This window comes from Myxocyprinus asiaticus, chromosome 23 (genome assembly GCF_019703515.2).
Source record: "Myxocyprinus asiaticus isolate MX2 ecotype Aquarium Trade chromosome 23, UBuf_Myxa_2, whole genome shotgun sequence".
Lineage (NCBI taxonomy): Eukaryota > Metazoa > Chordata > Actinopteri > Cypriniformes > Catostomidae > Myxocyprinus > Myxocyprinus asiaticus.
The window spans coordinates 22,725,955-22,751,458 of record NC_059366.1 but is presented as its reverse complement, the minus strand read 5'-3'; the positions used below and the strand labels follow the sequence as shown (position 1 = coordinate 22,751,458).

The window sequence follows — 25,504 nt, the reverse complement described above, 5'->3', positions numbered from 1 at the left end:
ACAAAACATGGTTTAAAGGAATCTCATGTTTTTTTTTATGTTTACCATCTCACAGTTCAAATTACATTTGCAAAATATTTCTGCCAAAATAATCGAAAGATTGATATTTTTTGCCCAAATCATTCAGCTCTAAGATAAGGTGAATATCATGAAATCCATTTAAAAATATGTTCAAATCAATGCATCTACTTTTGATTTTTACACTAGCCCCACGATGAAATAACACATGCAAATTGTCTGGTAATCACTAGGTGCTTTCGAAATGTCAGTGCAAACAGGGTCAAAGTTTGAACACTTGACCTGTGCATGTATACGATGCAGGGTGTAACGGCATAGCTTGATGCTTCGCTTCAAAGGGCTCAATGCATAAGGGAATGTTGAAACAAGTCATGTGAAAGTGGCTTAAAAGTATACATTGATGTTTTTAAAGGAGCAATATCGCATTTTGTGTGTGTGTGTGTGTGTGTGTGTGCACTTGCTCCCACAAGCCACACATGACAAGTGTGGGCCTTCCCTTCCATAGGCTGTAACTGAGAATTGACGCAGTCCAGGGCTAACTACTTTGTTGCGGGGGCCAAATTATCCAGGTGACACTCAATGGGAGCTTAACATTTTTCTGTACTTATCTTAGTTGGCACCTTCATTTTAAGCAATTTGTTAACATGAAAACAAAACTAAACACCATTATTAGAGTGTATTTAGTTACATTAAAATAGTCAGGGCTATTCAGTTAAACATTTTTTTAGAATTGGCCTTAATTTCTTTTCTAAAGATCTGGCTGAAAAAAACATTTATTCACACTCTTTTACAATATCAACCAACATAAGAAAAAATAACATCTAAAAATTGTTTTGTCTAATATAGAATTTGACATAAGAATACATTTAAAACTGGAAAAAAAGACAAAATGTGTATGTTTTCTTTTTCTGTATTTTCCACTGGTTTAATGAGTGGAAAATAAACAGTTCCTTCTCCTAAAATTGTAATTAGCACACAGGAGCCGGTGCAGGAGCCATATTTGTTTAGATAATCACAGATAAAAAGGAGAACAAACTGATTTCATAATATTCTGATCAGGCATGTGATGGTATTTGTTAATACGGCATATCACAGTAATTAACATACACAATATTGTTATCGTGGACACTTCAAAATACCGTAAATAATTCTAGATAGATTTATAGACAAATTTTTATATTTTTCTGATTGCACAGTAGTCCCCCCCCCACCCATCAACGAATGAATACTGAGTGTTTGTGGCACACATGCGCACTCTGATGTAAACAAAAGCAACGTGGACTAGAAGCATGGCTGAAGAAGGAATGCAGCTGACCCTTTACCCACCATCTATAAGTCAGAAGTGTGGAAGTATTTGGGTTCCATAAAAGTGCAGAAGGATTGTTGGTTGAAGATGGTTTTCCTTTGTGTAAAACATGTGGCAGCGAAATGCGGGAACATCTACATGTTCGCTCATCTGCAGGACAGGTAAGTTGTGACAGTTCTGCTCGTTTTTCCAAACTGTTCTAGAAAACTGAGACAACACTCTAAGAGACAACAAGCTAATTGACAACTAAGATGACAAAGAAAGTGAACTTTTGTTGCCATTTGCAGATAATGAGCTTGCTTTCAATTGGCCGAAGAGTAGGTTGCTAAAGCTCAGTTAGCTACACAGTAATGTATGTGTCTTGTAGTAACAACTAAAATACAGTTGTAATCAGCTAATACTAAGTCCTGTAATATAATGTAAATATAAATAATGGCAATGTGGCACAATGATACATTAAGTTCAAGTTGGAATACAACACAATCGTACGTTGCCATACAGTGTAGGTGAACTTGCAGTTTTTAAATTTTTAGCTAGCACCTAGCTATATATTAGCAACTAGCTTGCTATCCAGGAAATAAATAAATAAATAAATAAATAAAAACATGCATACTATTGTTTTAGCCTAGTAGCTGGCTTGATCAATTTAGTCTAGCCTTACTTTAACATTAGCCTCAACAAGACAAGTTGTAGGTCTGTACTGATCTGTAATGATCAGTGGTCCCGTAGCATAACAGACCTTTTTCACAGACTGTGATGACGCGTTTCCGCCTTATTAGCAGAGTAAATCTAGCAAACTTTGGTAACACTTTATAATAACAACATGGTAAAAAGTATTTGTAAAGCACTAGTTTATAGTCACTTGATCATTTATATACTATTGTTCCTACATTAATAAGCTACATACAAATAGCTACAAACAAAGATTTGAATGCTGATCAACGAAGAATTCTGCTTTCAGGATTCAGACTGGGAGGCGCCCCCTTCAGGAAGACACATTTGTCTCTCATGCAAAGCTATTTTTAGCCAAATCACCACTTTGATGACAAGTTTCAATGAGCAAAATTAGATATTCAATACATAAACAACTTATTACTTCAAAGAAAATGCAAATGTTTAAGTTTGCAAGGCATAAAAAATTGGTGAAAAATAGGTTAAATATTTTTTTCCCTAATTCTTCTGTTTTCCCAAATTCTGTTTTCCATTTTGTTTTTTCTGAATTCCATGTTTAAAAGATTATTTTTTAAATAAAAAATATGACTAATTAAAGGAATTCATAAAAAGTTCATCAAATTATATTATTTTATCAAATAAAGTGCTTCAATAACATCTAACACAGTTATTTTTTATCAAATAACCTAAGCACAACAGAGAATCACTGTATAAATTAAAAACGGTACATTCAGTACAACAGCACACTTGCTTGTGAAATTGTCTAAAATATAATTATTCCTGATATAATACTATTATTATTATTATTATTATTATTAGAATAATAATTATTATTATTATTTAAACGAATATTACATTTTTACTATGCAAAAAATAAAATAAATAATTATCACAGCTGTGAGGGGGTTTTGATTACAGCTGCTGAGTGACTGTAAATTTGGCATCTTCTCCCATCTGACTCTTAATCTACCGCTCTCTATTTGTTTTCTTCTGGAAAGTCATTCAAATGTAATAGTGGAATTTTTATTTTGCTCTTGGAGCAAATGGGTAAGTGAATATAATATTTGCTGTGGTCTCCCATTCACAGCTTCGAAGTTTACCCTGCAATAGTTTACTTACGCGTTCCAAAAACCAGAGTGTGAAAAAGGTCTATGACCATATATATATGACATCAATTTAAAGTTTTATTTGGCTATGTATCTATGGTGTTGATGGTAGTTTTTTAAATGTTCAGGGTTTTTTACAAAGTCCTTTGTTATCTGTAATTTAAAATGCCAGTTTGTTTATTGAAAAAGTAATTAAACTTGTTATTAAAAGAACAACAAAGTTTGTTAATCGTTCAAGCCGTTTTGTACTGTAATTCAATAGTGTGATAATACCGTATACCATGATAAAAGCTTCAGCAATTATCGTGATGTGAAAATGTTATATCGTCACATGCCTAATTCAGATTTGAGCTGACTCACAGCTGTATATAAAACCAAACATAGTCAGGATATATGCATGCATGCAGGTTCAGTGGCACTTCATATGAACACTTTTTACAAACACGACAGAGCCAGATCAGAGTGGAGAAGAGAGGCAACTTTTCTGTGCATTTTCTTCGAAGGTTTGGCTTTCATCATCAACTTTCATAAAAAAGTATGAATTCTACAAAAGCCAAAAATATAAAGCACACCTTAATAAAATTATCAAAATTTTTTTTTTTTTTTTAATGTACCCTATATGATGTGTTTTGGGAAAAATTAATTGCAGAAATCTGTAGAGAGGAAAATGGAATTTCAGTAAAAGTGCTCGCCTTGCAAGCACCATAATAAATAAAGAGGGACAAACTCAGAAACAAGTCCCAATCTTTGGGCTCATAAACCCTAACTGCCCTCTCTCTCTCTGTATGAGAGTGGAAGAGGCAGAGTTGGTTGCTCACTTCAAGCGCACTTATTGGGTTAAATGCACCACACTGCTCAGCTTCTCTCTAATGCAGTGCAGCTCAGGAGATGAGACTTCCTGCTGAGAAAGCTCTGAGCCGGAGAGAACATGTTGACTCACTGCTACATTAGACCCTCTTGCAAGAGCGCACACACACAAAGAAAGATAGCTTTTCCGATGACGCATCCCACTTACAAACACTTCGATTCCACTGAACAGAGATCAAGATGACACTCTGAACCAAAATTGATGTAACATACAGATTAAAGACTGACAACTTGTTATTCTTAGGAGAAACTACGAATTACTCTGAGCAACACAAAACAATAGATTTCTGTCCCCCAAGCTTCAAAATTGTGTAATGTCCTCCCTCTTCTGAGTCTCTCTCTTCTGGAAGCAACTGAGTACTCTGTGTGAAGGTAATGGTGCGGCTGTTGAGACGCAGCGGTTCAATTTGTCAGATCGCATCAGGGAAGAAGCATTACCCTACAGCAAGACACACACTCAGAGGACGTTCCGCTCACACATGAGTTTTAAATTATGGGATTAAGCAATGAAGCTTTAGCACATGAGATGAGGGATGAGACAGTCATGCTTAATAACTGGCTGAATGTTTTTCCAAATGGTAGAATGGGGGGTGGGAGAGAGAGAGAGAGACGGGCAGCTCTGGACAGGACATAAGGGGGACAGCTTAAACGTGACGGTAATTACAGCAGATATGCAGTAGGTGTCACATGGAAATATTTGTCTCTCCTTCTCTCTTCCAGCCTGATCCAAATTCAGAGGAGTGCCTTGAGTGCCTTCAGTGCCTGAAGTTAATTCACAGAGTCTTGTGAAAATACAATGGCGTTTGGCCCCTCGTCTCATTAAACCGCTCAGTGGGAACGAAGCAATGACACAGCTATGGCATAAGTCATACTGACACACACACTTGACATGAACACATGGAGGTCTGTGATTGTTCCAAAGAATCACAGGGTAAGAGACGAAGCCAGCAGAAGACACGCCAGACCAAATATCTGCAAAGAGGAAACAGGAAATGGGGAAAAATAAAACCACTGAGTTCCGCTGAAAGAGAGAGAGGCCAGAGTTTAGGACATATTTTAAGACTGCATTAAGCCGGCACCACATTAGCAGACCTTAAAAAACGTGATTTTGGCTGAGGGTGACACACATGCAGTCTGTTTTGCTGAGGTATTGCTCTCTTCAGTTGGATGTATTACACACTTGCCGATTAAGAATGTTGGAGGGATGACAAACATACCAACTCATCACGACTCTCACCGAAATAACAACATGAGTACCGTGAGTAAACAATTGTAAAAGATCGATTTAGAATGTGATTCATGGGGTAACATACCTTGATTTGATTAGATTCTGATTCACAAGCTCTCAATCCATTTTGATTTAATTGTAAATCATTAATTTCAATTATAATGTCCATTTTGGTGAATTCTGAAAATATTAATTTTAAAAATTAACAACAGGACCTCAATAGATTTTTGTTTAACAGATATAATAATTAACCAAAACTCAAGTAAATTTTGCATTTATGTTCTTGTGTAAAGCTTTTCATTAAAAGTAGCAGCCAGTTTCGAAATTGTCCTTTCTCTTAACGTTCAAATGATTTATTCGTTAAAGTGATTGAGTTAGCTCAGCAAAACGCAGTGACATCTGTAAGATGGGAAGCGCTCTACAAATACATTTTCATATAGTAACCAATAATAGGCACAGTGAAAAATCTTGGTTTTTTTTATGAGTTGATTTTGTAATCGTTCAAATGACGATCGCAATTAATCTGATTTTCTAATTAATCTGTCAGCCTATTTATTGTGAACAGTACAGATCCCACAGATCTGCTTTATCCACACTAATCCATTTTTGTTTTCCTAACATCATAATTTCCAAAGTATGGTAAAGTGGTAATGAATTAATGTGTTCTAAAAGTATTAGTGTGGACGTGGCCTAAGAGCATTTCAAATTAGTCACTTACGAGGTTCAGTTTACAGTTAGGATGCTGCCATAGAAGGTAGATGCTAGGGCTGGGCGATGTGTAAAAATTATTTTAACGTTAATCGCCTTAAAAAAATCTTGCAATATATGATTATATCGTCAACCGCCCTGCCGAGGGTCAGTGAACAATTTGCTTTATTGATTTTGCTTTAAAAATAAAATTACTTTATTGAAACACGAAAAACATAAATGACATTTCTAAAGTCAAATTGAACCTTAAACTAAACGGAAAAAGCAATTAAAATAACGAAGTGATCAAAAAATCTTATTTAACCACCTCTGCAAATCCAAACATTTACCATCTCCAATGGCTCCATTTGCCATAACGCAAGTGTCAGTCAGTGACAAAAGGTGGAAAATTACTAATAGCCTACAGTTTAACCTCTTAACATCCAGGCTCTTTATGTGCATGACCTGGAATATGACCTACCCAAAGTAAAACTCTTCCAGTTCTTGAACCCTTTGGTCTACAAACACAAACCTGGGCTTGTTTGAAAGTAGACACTTAGATATTTGTTATTCAAGAGTAAAAATATATCATTGTAGCATATAAAAATTAGAGCTATTCAAATATTTTGAATAGTGAACGCAAATATTATTTATAAAAAACAAAACAAAAAATAAATGTAAGACTATGCGCAGTGCACCAAAAACACATCTGATACAAAGCCATATGCCTGATGAAGGTCTGACACAATTTTGAAGTAGATATGACCAAAACTCTTTGTTCCATAATGATTTAGGTAAGTGTACTTCCATAAAAAAAGGCCATTTGGAGGTGCCAATATACCACTTGTAGTAACTCCGTAACCCAATTATCAAAGTTGTTAAAAATACAAATTTGTTTATATTTCAATGTAAAAAAAAAAAAAAATATATACATGAAGATATTTTTTTTTTTTTATTTGGGAATATATTATAATGCATTCCATATATATATATAAACAATGTGAAAAGAACATTGCAATTTGAAATGCTGCAATGGAAATAAACATTTACATACAATAAAGATGCTTCTGTTCATTGTTTCCCCATACAAATGCAAATTGATTTAATCATTTTTCAGAGCTTTTGCTCTGCCGTTCACCCAGGGTCTTTAGCCTCGGCTTCGATCACCGTCAGTGAAGCCTGGAGCACACCTGCTCCCAATGCAAATTGAATGAAAAGCAGTGGAGAAAAAGTCAATGCATTGGGAGTGTGTGTGCTCCGGGGTCTAACTCACGGTGAGCAAAGCCAAGGAGGGTGGCTCTTCTCGGCTTGAATGACATGTTTGAGCCCCCTGGATGTGCAGTTGAACAGGGGGTTTGAGTGAAAATGCAGTTGGGAGGAACGGTTTCTCCAGGCCCTCGGTAATGACGACTAAAGCTGAGGAGGGTGGTGCCTCTCGGCTTGAGGCAGAGGCTAAAGGCCCTGGATGAACGGCAAAGCAAAAGCAGTGAAAAAATTACCAAGTCAATACATTGGGAGCACCTGCACTCTATGGTCTAACTCACGGTGAGTGAAGCCAGGGAGGGTGGCTCATCTCAGCTTGAATGACATGTCTGAGCCCCCTGGATGTGCAGTTGAACGGGGTTCAAGTAAAAATGGATTTGGGAGGAGCGAACCACGGTGATGGTGACTGAAGCTGAGGAGGGTGGCGCCTCTCAGCTTGAGGCAGAGACTAAAGGCCCTGGGTGAATGGCAAAGCAAAAGGAGTGAAAAAATGACAAAGTCAATGCATTGGGAGCGTGTGTGCTCCGGGGTCTAACTCGCGGTGAGCGTAGCTTGGAAGGGTGGCTCATCTCGGCTTGAATGACATTTCCGAGCCTCCTGGATGTGCAGTTGAACTGGGTTTGATGAAAAAATGCAATCGGGAGCATTTGTTCTCCAAACCCTCAGTGATGGTGACTGAAGCCGAGGAGGGTGGATCAGATCACGGGTGCAAAAGCAGAGTTCTTTTTCGAGAGTATGGCAGTAACACGCTATAACTGCACACAGTGCGTAAAAGCGCAAACACAGTCCACGGATTTCCACTCCGAACCTTCGTGAATCGGCATCAGGGATATATATAACCCTCATATCATTGTTTTCATCTTTTCATTAGCTACACGACCCAGCAGTCAAAAATTATCTAGCTTTTCACTGACTGGCTTTATCCAGATACAAACATGGATGATGCAAATCTTTACATCACTCGTGTCGACTGTCCTGTTTGGCTATTTTGAATGAATACCCAATCACAACTGCACAGAAAATTGAGCGAGGGCTCATTTTGTTTGTAAGACCCTCCCAAATATCATGTTTGGGTGTTTTGCTACTGAAACACTACACAGAGTGCAAGATTTTGCAGAGAATGGGCATGAATGATAACTTGTGTTGAATAAATAAAACCTGAACAAAGACAGATTGACCGATTCATATTTGTACATTTTTGGACTAAAATCTTTTAATTTTTGGGGGGATTTTATTTATTGGACTCTTGCAATGAAAAGAATGCCAAAGTTTGGAGGACTGCGCTCATCTGTGTTTGGCTGGAAGACAATAAAGGTCAGAACTTCCGGTTTCATTTTCCTTGTTTTGATTTTCACTCGACACGTTTAATAAAATCTTATTGTTGTAACTTTGCGATCGTCAAAATCTCTATAAAATATAAAATCTTGAGACCCAGATCTTACAAATGATATACTGGATGTCAATATTAGTTTACAATTTTAGTTTAAACATGCATTACATTTTTTTAATTAATATGTAAATAAATACGCAAGAGGGTGATTTTTGACCCACCCGTCGTTAAGAGGTGAAGAACTAAAGACAATTATAAATGTAAAGATAATAATAATCATAATAATGAAGCCTAATAAATTCCCTTGCGTTCCCAAAATAATGCTGCCAAATGTGTGAATTCGTATTTGTATTTTGTTTTGGTAATACAGTTAATGCTGCCTAAAGAAAGTAAAGTAGAACTCAATTTTAGGTTCAATGTGAACGTGTCTTGTATTATTTTATAATTTAATAACTTTCATCTTTGTTTCTTTAATACAAATATAAATATTACTGGACCTGCAGAGTTGCGTTCACAATGCATGTTACCCATGAACTGGTCCATAAAAATAAAGCAAACTAAACTCACAGCACCTCCTGAGATGATTGGAGGTCATTTGCAGCATTCTCATAGACAACATTATTCTTACAGTTTTTAGATGTATGAAACAGAGAGAGAAAAAAAAAAGATAACTCTTTATATGCGCCTGTTCCATGAGATAGGCTCACGCTGCACACCTCTGAGCAAACTGTGACTCAGACATGAGCATTGACAGCTTTTCTTTTGTCTGTTCTAAAAAAATATAATAGTGTATTTCTTCAAGCGCGTCTTTGTGACTCACAGCATTTCTTGTCATGTGTCACTCCGAGACGTCTTACAGGTTGCCCGTTTGTTGTGGTTAGATGAGCAAAATTACATTTACACGATGAGCTTGCGAACTGGATTCAGCCTTGTCGCATTTGGCGGGTGGCAGGTGTTAGTTTCACACCCTAGGCTACTGTTTAACATCTTTGCTGACTTCTCAGATCCATGGTTTTGCCATTTCCCGATATTGTCGATCATCGTCTGTCAATTGAGTGTCGCAATCGGTATCGGGATCTTTGTAAGATACCATTGATATACGATTACATCGTCCTATCGCCCAGCCCTAGTAGATGCCCATGTATACCTTCTAATGCAGGATCCTAACTGAAGCAGCACACCAGGTTTTGGAACTGAGGTCCTGTCTCTCCTCATTAGTCAAGGCAGAATCCATATGGCTGAAAAAATGTTTTAATGAAGAGTGTTATCAGTGCAAAATAATCGCTGCTGACTCAAACAGATCTGCCCATCTCTTCAAGCTCATATCAGTCCATCTACCGAAGCACTGTCTCTCTCACTTATTCCCATTTATATTCATGCACAAGTCCAATTCCCCTAAGACATGAAGTAAATTTGGTCTTAATTTCCATTTGAGAATGTGCTATTTTAGGAGAATTGCTTGAGCATTTCCTGTCTGACTGTAAACTGTCTGCCAACTTTTCTTTCTTCAATTAGGCCAGAGAGAGTTGAGTCATACTGGATGAGGAATCCTATTTCTTTGGAGGTCAGAGGAGGAAGAAAACAGAACAGTGATTGACTGTTTGGCATTCAAAGCCAAACACATTGAGATGTTCCAGTGGAGGGAGATAATTCAAGTTGTGACAGTGGAGGAGGAAGAGGGAAAGATTGAGAGATGAGGAATGGAGGATGACTATGTGCACATCTGACGTGGCATTTAAATAATTAAAGACTGATGAAAATTGGTTCTATTGAGGCAGTCAGTCAAATCAAGAGAGTTCAGCCAGATTTATTTTGTACACTCTATGAAAGGCAATATGATACATTATTCAACAAAATCCTTTCCCTCAGCTATACATCCCTGGTTGTATATTTAATCAACTACACTCAACCATAAGTTAGTCTCCTAATGACCACAGGAGCATCTCGAAACAGATGATTTCCTGAAGCTGAAGGTCAGTGTATTTTCAGCAATCCTATATTTACATCCCTTTGTGTGTTGTACCCATAACACAGAGGGCACCATTCTGTAAAAGATGCTCAGGTAAAAGTGGAAGGATTAGAGGGCTTATACAAGAGGTGGGTATCACCAAATAGAATCAATTGTGATATATTATGTTATGATTCAATACACAGCAATGCATCACAATATCATATTTGGATCACGATTAAGATTGTGCCAAATGTGCGAGAGCCCCAGCATGTTAATAAAAGGCGGAGAATCTGGAGGACCCGTTTCAATCTATCTCTAGACTAGTTTTAGATCCGACCAGCTCATTTATTAATTGAACTGTAAGAAATATGAAAGAACACATAAATACATAGAAATAATATCAGACCCCGCCCGATATCTTCTATTTTGGTACAATTTTCATATTAAATTATTTTAGATCTTCAAACAAGATATAACATAAAACAAAACCTGAGTAAACACAAAATACAGTTTTCAAATATATCATCCATGTGAAAAACTAACTGCCTCCTTAAATTCTCTTCCGGGGCGAGAATGCTGTGCGCGTTTGGCTGCCGCTTCGCACCTGGACTATCATTTGTTCTGTCTGTTTTTGTCTATGCCTTGTTTGTATTATTTCGTTTTTTGATTCCCCAATGTTTTCTGTTTTGGACTCTCTTGGATCTGATATTTTGATGATCCAGTTTTGTGCTGCCTGATGCTTGTTCGGCCATCGGCCTGCTGTGAGCTCTCTCCCTGCATTGTCTGCCACCACTTTCAGCTTGGCTGATGGGTGAGTTAACACTCTGTGTCAGTTGTGCTGATCGTTTACCGTTTACTGTTTGGATGGGTTGCCTTCCTTTTGGTGAGCTGTATATTGGTGATGTGATGGTTGGGGCTCTAACATGGTATCACTGGTGGCCTGCATTATATCTATCAGCGTAAATAGGCCTCAGGCATTAGTGCTCATTCTGCTTTTATTTTGCTTCACTTTTGTTGACAAAACCAAAATGGAAATTGGATACTCACCATCTCAACTCAGGGGCCATCTCGTATCTGTGACATACGAGTACTGTCAGATGCTTGGAATTACACGTCGTCCACGATGTATACACCACTCATCCAGAAGATCCCTGAACATTCACTGTTCAATGCCTGCTGCTATCCCATGCATCTGGTCTAACAACAGGGCTCCACCTAAGTCTAAGCTCCCTTTTACTAACTGCAGAACACGCCGATCATTAATATATCTTAACAGTGATGACCAGAACCATAATTCGTCGATCAACTCTGATGTTTCATGTCGTCACTTTGCTCTTCTGAATTGTCGTACCATCTCTGATAAAGCCTCTTACCTCAATTAAATAATCACTGACAGTAACCTTGATATTTTACTACTCGTTGAAATCTGGCAAGTACCCAATGATTATTTGCAGCTGAACCTTCTTACACCAGATGGATATAAACACCTGTCCAGACCGTGGCTACATGGCAAGGGGGGTGGCCTTGCTGTCATCTGTCGAAATGATTTGCATCTCACCCAACTTGATTTCCACAACACAAATACATTTGAATATATGGTATTGAAGGCTGATTCTCACTGTTCTCTCACAATTATTCTACTATATCGTCCTCTTAAGGCTCAATCTGACTTTTTTCAGAACTCAGTGAACTGTTGACTCTTGCCTGTGCTTCGTCATCTTGTGTCCTCCTGCTTGGTGACTTTAATATTCATGTGTATACAGTTTACTCTAATTAATCTCAACTGTTGTCTGTTTTTGACTGTTTTAATTTGACTCAACAGGTGTCTTTTTCTACTCATACTCATGGTCATATTCTTGATTTAATCTGTACATTTGGGTTTGATATTGCTTCAGTGTCTTTTGACACTGGCATCTCTGATAATAAGCTTATTGAATTTAGTTTTAGTCTACCTGCTCAGAAAAAATGCAATAAACAAAATGATATCCTATCGTGACCTTAAATCTGTCGATGTCACATTATTTTCTCCTTCGATCGCTTCCTCTGCAATTTCTGATGTCTTTGATGTCTCCTGTCCTTCACTGATACTTTCTAAGTACCACTCTGTTATTTCTGAAATTTTGCATGAGCATGTTCCTATTAAGACTAGGTCTATTCCCTCCTCCCACACTTCCCCCTGGTATACACCTGAGATCTGGGCCTTAAAAGTCACTGGTAGACAGCTTGAGAGGCTTTATAGGAAAACAGGTCTTACTGTTCACCATCTAGCTCTCATTGAACACCTCAACGCATACAAAATTGCTCTGAACTCTGCACGGTCTAACTATGTCTCTACAATTTTGTTTGACACGATAAATAAGCTCACCCAACCTCCAGCTCATGATGTCCATGCATCTGATGACCTTTGTTGTCTTTCTTGAATTATTTCCAGGAAAAGTTGAATACTGTCTTCCAGTGCTTTATAGATGAGACTTCAGATTTTAGTTTTATGCCAGACCACTCTTGTCAATATGTCTAGTTTTACTCCTACAACCACTCCTCTATCTGTGACTTAATACTGAAGTCCAATTCCTCATCTTGCCGACTTGATCCTGCTCCCACAACCCTCCTCAAACTCTGTTATTCTGTCATCTTTCTCACATTTCATAAACAGATCTCTAGCTTCTGCTTCTCTCCCTTTACCACTTAAAACTGCGGCACTAACTCCAGTAATTAAAAAACCTAACTTAGACCCTACTGTTCTTTCTAATTTTCGCCCTCTCTCTAACTTACCATTCATTTCAAAAATACTGGAAAGAGTTGTTGCCTCCCAGTTACAATCTTTCCTTGTTCAAAATGATCATTTGATCCCTTTCAATCTGGCTTTCGCCCACTTCACAGTACTGAAACCGCCCTTGTAAGGGTTGTCAATGACCTACTACTCACTGGTGACTCTGGTTCTCTCTTCATTCTTCTGTTACTTGATCTTAGTTCTGCTTTTGATACCGTTTGCCATAAATTACTTCTCTCCAGCCTCTCGGATGCTGGTGTCACTGGTGCTGCTCTCTCCTGGCTTTCTTCATACCTCACGGATAGACAGTTTTATATTTCAATGCAAAATTATCAGTCACCTACTGTTTCCCTGAAATTAGGTGTCCCTCAAGGATCGGTTCCTGGACCTCTACTATTTATTATATATACTGCCTTTGGGTCAGCTCATTCGCCGCTGATGATGACATTCAAATATGTACAGCTTGTAGATCTGCTCCCACTCTCCAGACTGGTCCACTATCAACATGTGTAAATGAAATAAAAAAATAAAATGGCTTAACTCCAACTTCCTAAAATTGAACATGGATAAAACTGAGATCATTATTATTGGAACACAAACACTTACGGAAAAAATTCCTTATGACTTTGGTTGTGATATTGATGGCACTTTCATTAAACCATCCAATACTGTAAAAAATGTAGGCATCATCTTTGATTCCTCCCTCACTTTTGAAGCTCATATTAAATCTGTATCTAAAATTGCCTTCTTCCACCTTCGCCGCATTGCTCGCCTTCGTCCCTTTATCAGTCTCAAAGATGCCAAAACACTGGTTCATGCATTTATATCCTCACGTCTTGACTACAGCCCGACCGATATGGGGTTTTTTTTAGACCGATACCGATTTTAGAGAGGAAAAATTCACCGATTACCGATATAGCTAATTTTTGAGCTGGAATGAAAACACACCTTTTCTATGTGGATTTTTCACCAATTTTGCACCGATATGACTATGCAAAGGTATATGAAGAATATTTTAAATTATTATTATACACTGTCAACAAATTCTAGAAATGACCACTGAGAAATTCAAGAATAAATAAAAATACAATAAATAGCTTAATAAACATCGGTACTGTTAAGTATCAGACAAATGCTGACCATTAAAATAAAGAATAAATAAAAATAAAATAAATAGCTAAATAAACATCAGTACTGTTTAGTATCAGTCAAATGCTGACTATATTAACACTGCCGAGACGAGATAAACAGCGGCGTTACACTGTATCCTGCTATACAAGTTCAGGAGAAACTTTCAATGGTGGAAAACCAGACTTTTAAATATTACATTTTATAAATGCAACGACTGGAATTGTTCGGTTGAAGGGGGTACCAAACTGTGAATCCTGAACAAACAGTTTGGTGAATACATGTTTACACATTAGCTTCCACTTAGCTGACAACAATAAAAGTAGCTACATGATTAGCTAGTTAGCTGTAAGCTCGTTGTCACGGAGAGTAAAAGACGGACGTTGTTTATTTTACTTTCCAGCATTGCGTCTCACCAACTAGGTAACAACATAGCGTGAAATCAACACTCAGACACAATCCACCACCGCACCATTGTCTGCAGAGCTGCAAAAAGATGCTCTGATGTTTACCTTTCAATCTGCTACATTACTTACTGCACTGACAAACTATAGCTGGCTGACAGCAAACATACATGAGTGACAATTTTCAGGGACAGGGTTAACGTTATATTAGTAATATTGAAAAGGGAAAATGATGGGGTCAATATTTATTAACTTTCCAGTATGTATTTCACAAAGTAATCTTACCGTGAAGAGTTCACTGAACTTCGCCCTGTCTGCAGAGCTACCGTCAGCTCAGAGTCAGCTCTGTAAACAATGGAGTCGGAGCGTGCTCTGCTGGACAAACTACGTAATGACAACGATTCTAAAGCACTGTTTTCTGTATTATATGTTCTGAAAAAAGTTTTCATATCGCCGCAAATTGGTGAAATATATGCCGATACCGATATATCGGTGAAAGGCTATTTTCGGCCAACCGATATATCGGTTGGGCACTAATCTTGACTACTGCAATGCCCTCTTCATTGGTTTACCTGCTAACTCTATTGCTAGGTTGCAATACATTCAAAATTCTGCTGCTAGAATTCTTACACATACCAAGCGCTCAGCTCATATTACTCCATTCCTGTTTGAACTTCACTGGTTACCAGTTTTGTTTCGCATCAAATATAAACTAATCCTGCTTACATTTAAATCACTTCATGGTCTGGCACCTCACTATCTTAGTGAATTGCTTCTCCCCTACAACCCGATCCGCTCGCTTAGGTCTTCTGAGTCCCGACTCCTTTCTGTCCCTATATTTCGCCTCTCTACTATGGGTGGCAGGTCATTCAGCGTAGTAGCACCCAATATATGGAATTCACTCCCCCTGACTCTTCGCAGCTTCTCTTCTATCTCTGAGTTTAAATCTCAACTTAAAACTTTTTCGTTTTTTCAATGCTATCTTAATGCGTTATGTATTCACTCTCAATGACTGTGCTATCTGAACTGTGTTTTTGCGACTGTTCTTTGTTTGTGTATTATTGTGTTACTATTGTAAAGTGTCTTTGAGCTCTGGAAAGGCACTATATAAATTAAACGTATTATTATTATTATTATTAAAATTAATGGCTGGTTGTGCCACCTTTAGCAGCAACAAATGCAAACAAACGCTTCCAATAACTGGAGATCAGTATTTCACAACGCCGTGGTGGAATTCTGGCCCACTCTTCTTTGCAAAACTGCTTTAGTTCAGCCACATTGGAGGGTTTGAGCATGAACTGCCCGTTTAAGGTCCTGCCACAGCATCTCAATCGGGTTCAGGTCAGGACTTTGACTAGGTCACTCCAAAACTTTAATTTTGCTTCTTTTGAGCCATTCAGAGGTGGACTTACTCCTATGCTTTGGATCATTGTCTTGCTGCATAATCCAGTTGCGCTTGAGCTTCAACTCACGGACAGATGACCGGACATTCTCCTTTAGGATTTTTTGGTAGAATTCATGTTTCCCTCAATTATTGCAAGTCGCCCTGACCCTGAAGCAGCAAAGCATCGCACTATCACCACCATGCTTGTCCGTAGGTATGATGTCCTTTTTGAGGAATTCTGTATTTGATATACGCCAGATGTAACAGGGCCCCTTGTCTTCCAAACAGTTCCACTTTCGACTCATAAGACCACAGAACATTCTCCCAAAAGGTTTGAGGATCATCAAAGTGTGTTTTGGCAAAATTCAGACAAGCCTTAATGTTTTTCTGGGTTAGCAGTGGTTTTTGCCTTGCCACTCTTCCATGGATGTCATTTTTGGCCAGTGTCTTTCTGTGTGGAGTCATGAACAGTGACCTTTATTGATGCGAGAGAGGCTTGCAATTCCTTGGATGTTGTCCTTGGCTTTTTTTTTTTTTTTTGGACTACTTGGACGAGTCATCGCTGTGCTCTTGGAGGAATTTTGGAAGGTTGGCCTCTTCTGGGAAGGTTCACTACTGTGCCAAATTTTCACCATTTGGAGATAATGGCTCTAACTGTGGTTCTTTGGAGTCCCAGAGCCTTTAAAATATCTTTCTAACCCTTCCCAGACTGATGTATTTCAATCACCTTTTTCCTCATCATATCTGGAATTTCTTTCTACCTTGGCATAGTATGCTACTGGCTGAGACCTTTTAGCCAGCTTCATGCTGCTGAAAAAGTTATATTTAGGTGTTGATTTGAATGAACAGAGATGGCAGATTATCCTCATCATGTACTGTTCCTGTGCTGGAATCATACTGATTTTTCCACATTAATGTGAAAATGCCAATGAATAAAAATTTTATATTGCATGTTCTTATGCAATATATAGTTTAATAGTTTTATAATGAAATAAATATGGTGGCACAATTATATTTCTGTCTACAAAACTAATTAAAAACATTTAAGCATATGTGTTCAGATCAAAAGATTTTTAAGATCATGAGAAACATTTCAGTCAAGTGTTTCAAAACTTTTGACCGGTAGTGTGTGAAGATACATTTCACGATCTTATACAAGATGGCACCACGGATGGCAGCCTCGATGTGGAGCTCTCCAATTCTTTTGTTGTTTTTGTTTGTCCTGTGTTTAGTAATTTTTTTTCCAATCAGTTTTACCTGGGACGAACTGCTGAACATTCAGCAACATATACCAGACAATCTTTTCCTAGTTTTTGACTATTTTGATGTTTTGCTGGACGGGGAAAAAAAGACAAGGAAAGCACAGGGCCCAGATGGTGTTTCACCCACTTGTCTAAAATCCTGTGCTGACTAGCTGGCCCCCATCTTCACACAGATCTTCAACAGATCACTGGAGCAGTATGAAGTTCCCTGCTGCTTCAAACGCACCACAAACATCCCTGTCCCAAAGAAACCCAAAATCACAGGACTTAATGACTACAGACCCGTTGCTCTGACGTCTGTGGTCATTAAGTCATTTGAGAGACTGGTGTTGGCCCACCTGAAGGACATCACTGGACCCTTTCTGGATCTCCCTTCAATTTGCTTATCGAGCAAACAGGTATGTGGATGATGCAGTCAACATGGTATTGCATCATATCCTCATACATCTAGACAGACCAGGGACATATGCAAGGATCCTTTTTGTGGACTTTTCTCCCCACTACTCTTCTCCCTGTACACGAATGACTACACCGCCAAGGACCCCTCTGTCAAGCTCCTGAAGTTTGCAGACAACAGTACTGTCATCAGCCTCATCCAGGATGACGATGAGTCTGCATACAGAAGGGAAGTTGAACAGCTGGCTGTCTGGTGCAATCAAAACCTGAACACGCTCAAAACAATGGAGATGATAGTTGACTTGAAGGGGAACACCCCAACATTGACCCCCGCTCACCATTCTGAACAGCACTGTGGCAGCAGTGGAGTCTCTACCATTTCACAGGACCTTAAGTGTGAAACCCACATTGACTCCACTGTGAAAAAGACCCAGCAGAGGTTGTACTTCTTTTACCAGTTGAGGAAGTTCAACCTGCCACAGGCGCTGCTGATACAGTTCTAAGAAGTCATTGAGTCTGTCCTCTGCACTTCAATAACTGTCTGGTTTGGTTCAGCTACAAAATCGGACATCAGAAGACTACAAAGGACAGTTCGGACTGCTGAGCGGATTACTGGTTGCCCCCTGCCCTCCCTTCAAAAACTGTACACATTCAGAGTGAGGAAAAGGGCTGGAAAAATGACTCTGGACCCCACTCACCCAGCCCACTACCTATTTGAACTGTTGCCTTCTGGCCGGTGCTACAGAGCACTGAGCACCAGAACCATCAGGCACAAGAACAGTTTTGTCCCTCAGGCTATCCATCTCATGAACATTTAAAACTGCCCCATTGAGCAATAATTATGTGCAATATACAGCTTGGTCTATTTATATTTATCCAACATATCTTACCTCTTCTGCCATTACATTCCTTGTTGTAAAGCGCATGCTCTGGACTGTACAGTATGCGTTACCCCGAGACGGCAGGGCTAATAAGAGAAACTACAGTGGAGAGAGAAACAAAAATATATTAATAAATGAAGACATACCTCTGTGTGACTTGCACCAGGAGAAGACAGACATTTCTCAAACACTTTTAATCACGTCATTAACAGCTAGTTGTTCTGTTCCGTACAAACTGCGTGGAATTTATGAAAATGCATTCGTCACTAGCTGAATTTTAAGGGAGTTAATTTGGTAGGAAAATGTGGTTGTCACTCTCATAAATTACTGAACTGTGTGTCTACAGAACAGGATTAAAGGGATAGTTCACCCAAAACTTAAAATTCTCTCATTATTTACTCACCTTGATATCCCAGGTGTGTATGACATTCTTCACCAGAACACATTTGAAGAAAATTAGAAAGATATCTTAACTCAGTAGGTCCTTAAAATGGAAGTGGATGGTGATCCGATTTTTTAAGCTCCAAAAATCACAGACAGTCAGCATAAATGTCATTGATAAGACTCCATTGGTTAAATTAATGCCTTCTAAAGAAACACTATTGCTTTTGGTGTGAAAAAAGATAAATATTTAAGTACTTTTTAACTCTAAATCATCGCTTCCGGTAACTTTCACGAGAGGGTGGAGATAAAGCGGTCTCTCATGTGATGTATTCCATGATACCGACGTAACTCACGTTCTCCTCTCGGTTGAGGCATCCAGGATAAGCACACAAATGCACCATTGTGAGTAAAGAAACAGATAAATACAGATCTAAACCAAAACCAACCAAGCAAGTGGTTGATCACTGTATAATCACTGTGCCACACCCCCTCAAAAAAATAAAAAAAAAATAGACAGACCCTGTCCATGCAGAACAAAAAAACTTTTATAAGGTTACTGATAGTCCTATACCTGGAGTCTTCATCTCATGTTAGTTAATTTCTGTAGGAGTAAAACTTTGTAATGAGGAAAAAATGACTGTATGCACCTTTAATTATGTTGATTTGACAGTCACCGTCAGTGTAGCCAATGGCAGCTTGATAATCTCAGCGGTAACTAAATATTTAGACATATTACATATACATACATATTAAGTATAGGCTATTTTTCTGAAAGCAAAAAGCAACTAATACAAGAAACTGTAGGCTTACATCCGCATACCGCGAAAAATGCAAAGCATATGCGTTCACTTACACAACCTCTACTGCAGGGCTGCTTAACCTGATATGTTTTGCGTTATGAGCAGCTCGTAATGAGCATGGGCAATGGGCTAATTTCATCAAACTTCAACAATGTTCGGCATTCCATTTAGTTCATAACTAAATAAAACGGGATGCACAAAAATGAGGAAGGATTACTGAAAGATGAAGATTTGGCATGCAGGTTCGAGGGGTTTCAGAATGTGGATGGACTAAAATACTCTCGCCAGGAACATGCGAGTGTGAGGAGAAAGTGCAAGCGCTAGGCGATTGTCTGTGTTCCACGACTGCTACCAGGCCCTTGAATAATATATGTTATTAACGTGCTAGTATGGGCAGCCGGTGAAGTTTCTGGTTTCTCCCTAGGGTAAAATGGTGCCCCTCTAGGGAGTTGGTGCCCTACACAGACTGCGTAATATGCATACAGGGAGCGGAGTTACTGTCTCTCGCTTGCGTGCGAGTGATTATTACGAGTGCCAGTGGTGGATCAAACAATAATTTGTGGACCCCCTTCGGTACCACCGCAGACCCCCCTGTTGAAGACCCTTGACTTAACAGCTGGTGTTTATGCTGACTGTCTGTGTTTTTTGGAGCTTCAAAAATCGGATCACCATCCACTTGCATTATAAGGACCTACTGAGCTAAGATATTATTCTATTTTTCTTCAAATGTGTTCTGGTGAATAAAAAGTCAAAACACAACTGGCATATCATGAGGGTGAGTAAATAATGAGAGAATTTTCATTTTTGGGTGAACTACCCCTTTAAGCACTAAAAGGTGAACTGACAACCAAATTTAGCTGGAGTGTGTAAATGGCCAAAGAGTAGTCTCCATATCATCCAGAATACATGCAATATTTTGGGGTAAAGTAATTTGGGGAAGAAAATGGTTAACATTTTTACAGCTTTGCTGACTGGAGCTTTCTGCATCACTATTCATAATTGTAGGTGTCCATTTGAGAAAGTGTGCACTTGTTTTGTCTTGCGCTTTCCACATTTGTTTTCAGAACCTGTTTCTGCAAACACACTGGGCATTATAATAATTACCATTATCAAACATCCATTTCATTTGGATTTGCAAGCAAGCGTTTTGGGTGGCATTTGAACAAACTGCCATACCCACGCCTACACCACTGGCACAGCCATATGTGAGGCACTGCCCTTACAAAAACAATAATAGACATACAAGACTATTAAAGCTGCATACGTACGTACCATTGATAAAACAATTGGGTGGCCATCTGTACTCTAGCAACAATAAGGAAAGAGAGGGTGGGTCAGGGTGGTGGTGATGGGTTTCCACACAGTTCACATAATTCATAAGGCAAATGCTCAGATTGTGTCAGGGTACATTAATTTGCTATTGCGGTGCTGTGAGCCATAACAAGAACAGAAGCCACGACACTAGCAAGAATATACGGTATCTACTGTTACATTATGTAAAATTGCAGAGATGATGAAGTTGTTGTTTCAATTGCTTTCTGACCACAGAGAAAAGGGGAGAGATGGAGCTGACATTGATGAAGAGAACTGCAGGAGGTTTTTGGCATTGCATTAACACTAATTAGGCCAGAATTGATTGAGAGGCAAATGCTCTCTCCCATTATAGTACTGCCATTACTCTTAGAGTGACAAGTGACAGTGCTTCAAATGAGACCGAGATAAGTCAATGCTTCTTCTGATAGCAGCATCGCTCAGAGACGGCACACAAGAGCCTAACAGACGGTGACTTATTACACTCACCTGCCGTACCTTGCATTTAGGATGCACTCAGGCTTAGACTCTCAGGCTGTGTCTGAAACCTGAAAAATTAAGTATTCAGGGCTAGGAATGTTTAAAGGCATGTCTGAATTAGAGATGCCACAGTGTTTTTGACAGTTAGATTACCATCTATAAAACAATTAACCAGTTTTACGTTTAGCCTATTTGCAAATTTTCTTATGCAACAGCGCAAAACAAATCATATAAAATCAAAACTGTGTTGGTGGATGCCTTTCTTGGGGATATACACACACACACGCACACAGTTGTGCGCAAAAGTTTGCATACCCTTGGAGAATTGGTAATATATGTACCATTTTTACAGAAAATATGAGTGAGCAGGCAAAACACATTTCTTTTATTTCTTATGGGATTCATATTCAACTGTAGGTTATAACAGAATGGCACAATCATAAAACAAAACATGGCAACAAAGAAAAAAATGAAATGACCCCTGTTCAATAGTCTACATACCCTTAGTTCTTAATACTGTGCATTGCCCCCTTTAGCATCAATGACAGCGTGCAGTCTTTTGTAACAGTTGTCTATGAGGCCCCAAATTCTTGCAGGTGGTATAGCTGCCCATTCGTCTTGGCAAAATGCCTCCAGGTCATGCAAAGTCTTTGGTCATCTTGCATGAACTGCACGTTTGAGATCTCCCCAGAGTAGCTCAATGATATTAAGGTCAGGAGACTGTGATGGCCACTCCAGAACCTTCACTTTTTTCTGCTGTAACCACTGGAGGGTCAATTTGGCCTTGTGCTTAGGGTCATTGTTGTGCTGGAAAGTCCAAGAGCGTCCCATGTGCAGCTTTCGTGCAGAAGAATGCAAATTGGATGCCAGTATTTTCTGATAACATGCTGCATTCATCTTGCCATCAATTTCCACAAGATTCCCTGTGCCTTTAGAGCTCACACCCCCCCAAAACATCAGTGAGCCACCACCATGCTTCACAGCGGGGATGGTATTCATTTCACTATAGGCCTTGTTGACCCCTCTCCAAACATTGCGCTTATGGTTGTGACCATAAAGCTCTATTTTGGTCTCGTCACTCCAAATTACAGTGAGCCAGAAACTGTGAGGTGTGTCAAGGTGTTGTCGGGCATATTTTAACCGGGCTTTTTTGTGGCATTGGCGCAGTAAAGGCTTCTTTCTGGCAACTCGACCATGCAGCTCATTTTTGTTCAAGTATCATCGTATTGTGCTCCTTGAAACAACCACACCGTCTTTTTCCAGAGCAGCCTGTATTTCTTCTGAGGTTACCTGTGGGTTTTTCTTTGTATCCCGAACAATTCCTCTGGCAGTTGTGGCTGAAATCTTTCTTGGTCTACCTGATCTTGGCTTGGTATCAAGAGATCCCTGAATTATCCACTTCTTAATAAGTGATTGAACAGTACTGACTGGCATTTTCAAGGCTTTGGATATCTTTTTATATCCTTTTCCATCTTTATAAAGTTCCATTACCTTGTTACGCAAGTCTTTGGACAGTTCTTTTCTGTCCCCATGGCTCAGTATCTAGCCTGCTCAGTGCATCCAGGTGAGCGCTAACAAACTCATCGACTATTTATACACAGACACTAATTGCAATTTTAAAAGCCACAGGTGTGGGAAATTAACCTTTAATTGCCATTTAAACCTGTATGTGTCACCTTGTGTGTCTGTAACAAGGCCAAACATTCAAGGTTATGTAAACTTTTGATCAGGGCCATTTGGGTGATTTCTGTTATCATTATGATTTAAAAAGGAGCCAAACAACTATGTGATAATAAATGGCTTCATATGATCACTATCCTTAAATAAAAAGACAGTTTTTTTGCATGATCAGTCATATTTTCAAAATCAATGCCAAAATTTCACAATTTCTGCCAGGGTATGCAAACTTTTGAGCACAACTGTGTGTGTGTGTGTGTGTGTGTGTGTGTGTGTATATATATATATATATATATATATATATATATATATATATATATATATATATATATATATATATATACACACACACACACACACACACACAACCGGTCAAAACTTTTCAAACACGACTGAAATGTTTCACATGATCTTAATCTTTTGATCTGAAGGCGTATGCTTAAATGTTTGAAATTAGTTTTGTAGACAAAAATATAATTGTGCCACCATATTAATTTATTTCATTATAAACTAAAATGTAATAAAAAAAAAAAAACGTTTTTGAAATTGATGACTTGGACCAAATAATAAGAAAAGCTGTCAATAAGTGCCCAACATAGATGGGAAATACTGTTTAAAAAGCATCCCAGGGTGATACCTCAAGACGTTGGTTTAGAAAATGTAAAGAATACATGTCTGCAAATTCTAAGTAAAGGGTGACTACTTTGAAGATGCTAAAATATAACCGAGTTTTGATTTATTTTGTATTTTTAGTCAGAACAATTCCCATAGTTCCATTTATGTTATTCCATAGTTTTGATGACTTTACTATTATTCTAAAATGTGAAAAAAAAATTATAATAAAGAATGTGTTTCAAGTGTATAATTAGTGTATATATATATATATGGACTCTAAGTGCAGACATACAGTAAGAAAACTGATAAATATATAATATATAATAAGAGATGCTCCAACATAGGGCACAAAACACTTATCTGCATCAGGCATGGAATGATGATATGCTTCATTATAACCAGAGTGCATGAAGTCCATTCAAAAGTGGGTAAGATTATTGTGGGTGTGCAACATGTACAGTAGTTCATGGCATCCTACAGTTTTACTTCTACACCAGTTTGTTAAAGCAATCTGTTGTCTGTCAGACAACCCACCATATAGAATCAGCAACAGATTTAAAATACTGTCATTTAATCTCTCCACAACACCTCACGAAATAACCCTGTGGATTATGCATAATAGTAACAGAAACATTGCTTATAGCAAGCAATAATCCGATGTCTGAACATTGAAATTGACATTTATTGTTGAATATTGAGAATTTGTACACAAGCAATATTTTAAATAATGACAATGATTTAAGACACAACTTCTCAAAGTGTACCACGCTGATAGTAAGTACACGCAAAAGCACTGTACAACGTCAGCATTCTTCAAACATTCCAAAAAGTTTTACCTTTTAATTAATCACTTTAAAACAGGAGTACTCAATAGGTGGACTCCGGTCCGGATCCGGACCAAAGGACAATTCAATCCAGACATAGATCTAAATATTTCTCTCTAGAGCGGGAATAAAGCGCATCCAGCGGTACGCGCTTATTCCCGTGCTGAATGTGCTTTATTCCTGCTCTGCACGCATTGCCTCTCTCCTCGTATAGAGGCGCCGCATAAAACCTGAACTGTACGTAGTTGATGGTGCGGTTATTTTAACAACTGTAGCGGAGACAACGCTACAGATACTGGCATCTTTCGCTTAAACGCACTGCAGAAAACAAAAATGAAGCCAGATGAAACTACCTTCATCTGTATGATGTGTGATTCAGACAGTTCAGCTAAGCCAGGTTTATGTCAGGACTAGTTAACATGGTGCCTTTAGACAATAAAGTTTTTTTTTCTGTTTAAATTTAGTTTCATTAATCAGCATGTTACCCTTTCATAATAAACAAACAGATTTTTGTTCTAATTTTGTGTAAATTAATCAGAGAAGTCATCATGCCATGGGGGGGCAAGGAAAGCCTATTTATACTTAAATTAAGCAAACAGAATTTGTATGCTTCACTGTTTTGTAAATAGATTCTCACTTTAAGGAAAATACAAAAACGGTCCATTCAGGGGCCTGGGTAGCTCAGTGGTAAAAGACGCTGGCTACCAGCCCTGGAGTTCGCTTGTTAAAAATCCCAGGTCTCCTAAGCAACCAAATTGGC

General features: G+C 38.5%; 1 protein-coding gene across 4 annotated transcripts in view; it reads right to left on the bottom strand.

The window, feature by feature from the left end:
* LOC127414193 (bifunctional heparan sulfate N-deacetylase/N-sulfotransferase 2-like) overlaps positions 1-25,504 on the bottom strand; it is a 238,230-nt gene that overhangs the window by 94,349 nt on the left and 118,377 nt on the right. Inside the window, exons 4-5 of one of the 4 annotated variants that reach the window (XM_051652018.1) lie at positions 21,110-21,142; positions 18,663-18,752 (exon numbers count right to left, since the gene is read on the bottom strand). The exons of 2 other annotated variants lie outside the window; for them this stretch is intronic. The gene's annotated coding sequence lies outside the window, so the exon portion shown is untranslated. The remainder of the gene's footprint in view (positions 1-18,662; positions 18,753-21,109; positions 21,143-25,504) is intronic. One more of the 4 variants, XM_051652017.1, reaches the window with a different exon arrangement.